At 48.6% G+C, this 4,128-nt stretch overlaps 1 long non-coding RNA gene across 1 annotated transcript; it reads left to right on the forward strand.

Moving 5' to 3' along the window:
* Positions 1 to 275: 275 nt before the first annotated feature.
* LOC139358033 (uncharacterized) lies at positions 276 to 3,130 on the forward strand. The gene is made up of 3 exons (XR_011612246.1): positions 276 to 400; positions 1,488 to 1,645; positions 3,064 to 3,130. It is a non-coding gene; the product is annotated as an uncharacterized lncRNA (long non-coding RNA).
* Positions 3,131 to 4,128: the final 998 nt, after the last annotated feature.

The raw sequence follows: 4,128 nt of genomic DNA on the forward strand, positions 1-4,128 counted from the left end.
TTGTTACATATGTATACTTGTGCCATGTTGGTGTCCTGTACCCATCAACTCGTCAGCACCCATCAACTTGTCATTTACATTAGGTATAACTCCCAATGCAATCCCTCCCCCCTCCCCCCTGTTTTTTTTTTAGACCTAGTTTGCCAGCATATCGCTGCTCCTATGATGGGGCATTTCTCTCAGAACCAAAGTCCAAGTCTTTAAAACTCCCCACAAGGCCCTCTGCAATCTGACCTTATCTCCTCCTTCCCTGCCTTCTGCTCCAGTCACACTGACCTTGCTGTTCTTCAAACATGCCAGCACATTGTGGCGACGGGGATTTTTGCCCTGGCTGCTCCCCATGTCTGGATCACTGTCCCTAGATAACCATACCTGGGCTCTGCTTATTTCTTCTCTTACGGTAAGTTCTTGCTCAAACGTCACCTTCTCCATGAGGCTTACCTGACCACCTCCCCAAAAATGCTAACCCCTCTCCAACTCTCCTGTCCTCCTTACGCCGTTCTATTTTCCCCTACGGCATTCTAACCTGCTATCGAATGCACTTACTTACTTATTCTGTTTTTTATTAATATTTATGCTCGGCACCCCCACCGCCAGCCCACTAGAATGCCACCTCCATGTTTTCTTTCCCTGATGCATTCCAGCACCTATAACTGCCTGGCACCCAGAAGGCACTCAGTAAGCATTTATTAGCTGACCAGCTAACCTGATCTTCAAATGCCCACCTGCTCTGTAAATCTTCCCTAGACTTAGCACCTTCCTATCTTCCTCCTCTCCATCCCCAGAAGGTCCAGGCTCTTGTCCCCCTGTGTTAGTGGAGCCCTCTTTGTACGTGAAGCTGCTAAATTGCTTCTGTTGCGCCATAAAGTTTTTCTTACTAACTGCCTCCCCCATCAGCTGGCTGTGTCTGAGCTCTTAAAAGGCATCTCCAGCACCTATCCCAGTGCCTGGCACATGCACCGCCCCATCGGTCTGTTAAATGAACACATAAATGTATAGATGAACAGTAGCCAGAATTTAATTTTTCACATTGATTCCTTTTCTCCTCCAGAGGCCCCCTCTGGTGACAGCTCTGCTAGGAAGGCCTAGAGCAGGGAGGGACTGGGACATATCATAGAGGGAGGCAAAAGGGGTGCTTCTGGACTCCATGCTCTGAGCAGTCTGGTTGTGACTATCATGCTTCTGACACTTCTCTGCTCAGCCCTTACTCCTGCCTTTCATAAGCTCTGATCTCCCTTGATCCCAGGCTAGGGTCAGCTTTATGCACAGGGAAAGGAGACTGCTGATGGTGGTGTGATGCCAAGGGCTTCAGGAAGGTTCCTCATTCTCAAATACTTTATTTTCCCTTGTGCCACTTTCCTTGGTGTCTTCTTGGAAAGCAAAGTCTCAGCTACCTGGTTCACTGCTTGAGGTCGTGATAGATGTGTGGAGTATTTTCAGTTTTTCAAAAGGTTTTATGGAAATGCTGTCATTTCTGTGTTGCTCAGAGTCTAGTGGAGGAGTCAGAAGCATGGGGTTATGGTTGTGGCAGAAGCCTCCAAGGAAAAACTCAGGATGCAGGAAGAATGCCTGAGGGGAGGCCTTTGGCTGGGAGCATGGAGGGGTCCAGGAGAGGAACTCTTCAGGCAGAGCCAACAGCACCTCGGTGAGCACAGGGCAGTCGGGACCCAGAGGGCTGGAGGGCAGTGAACGCGGGCAGCGCAGAGTGGCACTGAGGAGGGAGGGCCTGATTGTGTAGGCCCCCTAGGCCATGACAGGGCATCTGCTTTTTACTGGAGGCCACAGGGAGCCATCCGAAGCTGCCTCCTCTAAAGGATTTTCTCGAGCGGGAAGCAGCAGGATCAGATCTGCAATTGAGAGAAACCCTCCCTCTCTCATCCTCCCCCTTAAGCCCTGTGTCCTCTGAAGGCCTGGCTCATGGAGCAGGAAGGTGGCCTGGAGCCCAGCAGGCACTCAGTGCATGGCCGGAGGGAACGGGAGGCCCAGGGGTGTGCAGGAGAATGGGCGCCGGAGCCTGCAGAGCACCTGGCAGTTTAGAGCGGTCCTGCCATCTTCGGGGTCCTCCCTGCCACAGAGGCTTCTGAAGGTCGAGGCCCCTCGTCTGTCCCCAGTGACACCCCTGTCCACACGGGCCAGCTCACTCCTGCTCTGCCAGCCAGGCCTACTCAGGACAAAGAAGGGGCCGTGCCCCTGCAGAGAGGGGTGACTCGACTCCCTTCCCAGCCATCAAGTGAGGAGGAAGGGTCCACACCCAGAGCTAAACCCCAGGGGAAGACAGGATGTCCCAACACATCCTGTAGAAGCACCTAGTCATCTTCCAGTTACTAATTTGCCTTACTTGTTCTGTTCAAACAGGGTAATTGTTTCCCCAAAAAGACTCGGGTATAGTGGAATGAGGTCACCAGAGACGTGCCTAAACAATGACAAACACGGGTCCTGGGCGCGCCGAAACCCTAGTAACCAGTTACTCAGACTGCGGGGCTGATTTTATCTTTCCTGAAGCAGCCGCAGAGCAAATTCAGTGAGGGCGCGCCCCCTGGTGGTGATATGAGGTTCTACCAGGCAGAAAGGACCGTTCTGGGGAGCGATTCCTCTGGGTGGAACGGAGAACGGGAGGAGGAGGAGGTTTCCGGACGTTCTCAGAGGCACATATTCATAGTTAATACTCAATAAATACTGATTTGTTGATTGAAATATGAAATAAAAGTGATTAATATAACCATTAGTAATCAAGGTCTTGGAATGTGAGAATTTTAATAAAAGGTAAATCATCAGCCAAGGCAGGAAGAAAGCAGGGAGAGTTGGTCTGATAAGAGAAATAACTTTGAGAGCGTCCATATACTTTCTGCTTTGACACTGTGGGTATTATATACTCTCTTTGTTTACCTAAGGCAGCCTATCTTTTTATTTTGAAAATTTTCAAATATATACAAAACAGTGAAAATAACTATAAATCCCCGTATACCTACCACCCAAGTTCTGGAATATCAAGTTTTTGTCACTCTTGCTTTATGTATCCGATTTTATTTTATTTTGAGACAGAGTTTCGCTCTTGTCCCCCAGGCTGGAGTGCAATGGCGCGATCTCGACTCACTGTAACCTCCGCCTCCCAGGTTCAAGAGATTCTCCCTCTTCAGTCTCCTAAGTAGCTGGGACTACAGGTGCATGCCAGTCTAATTTTTGTATTTTTAGTAGAGACAGAGTTTCTCCATGTTGGCCAGGCTGGTCCTGAACTCCTGACCTCAAGTGATCTGCTCACCTCGGCCTCCCAAAGCGCTGGGATTACAGGCGTGAACCACCATGCCAGGCCGGCATTTTCTTACACAGCCACATGCCATTATTTCATCAAAAACATTTTATAATTCCTTGGAGTCATCTAGATCAAGCTTGTCCAACTCGTGGCCTGCCAGCCACATGCAGCCCAGGACGGCTTTGAATGCAGCTTGATGGAAATTTGTAAACTTTCTTAAGACATCATGAGATTTTTTGGTGTGATTTTTCTTTTATCAGCTCATCAGCTATCGTATTAGTGTATTTTATGTGTGGTAAAAGAATTCTTCTTCCAATGTGGCCCAGGGAAGCCAAAAGATTGGACACCCCTGATCTAAATGACCATATAAACAGTCTACATTTAGGCTTTCTTGAAAACTTATTGCAGTTATCTGGTTGTTAGGTCTCTCCCTTTTTCTCTCCCTCCCTCCCTCCCTCCCTCTCTCTCTCTCTCTCTCCCCACCTCCCATTCCTTGTCCTTCCCCTTCCTCCCACACTGACTTATCCTTACATATAGTGAAATGCACAGGTACTAAGCACACAATTCAATGAGTGTTGACAAACGCACACACCTGGTAACCCACACCCTCATCAAGATAGCCAACATTCCCACCACCTCAGAAAGTTACCACCTGTACATTGGCAGCAACCTGTGTCCTCACCCCCCAACCACTTCTCTGATTTCTTTCACCATGGATAAGTTTTGCCTGTTCTAAAATTTTACATTAAATGCACACTTGCAGTATGTAGTCTTTTTGAGTATGGCTCTTTGTGCTCAGCATGATATTCTTGAGGTTCATCTGTGTCGTTACTGAGGTGCATTCCATTGCTTGCATTTACTACAATTTGTTTATGCAT

This window comes from Macaca nemestrina, chromosome 13 (genome assembly GCF_043159975.1).
Source record: "Macaca nemestrina isolate mMacNem1 chromosome 13, mMacNem.hap1, whole genome shotgun sequence".
Lineage (NCBI taxonomy): Eukaryota > Metazoa > Chordata > Mammalia > Primates > Cercopithecidae > Macaca > Macaca nemestrina.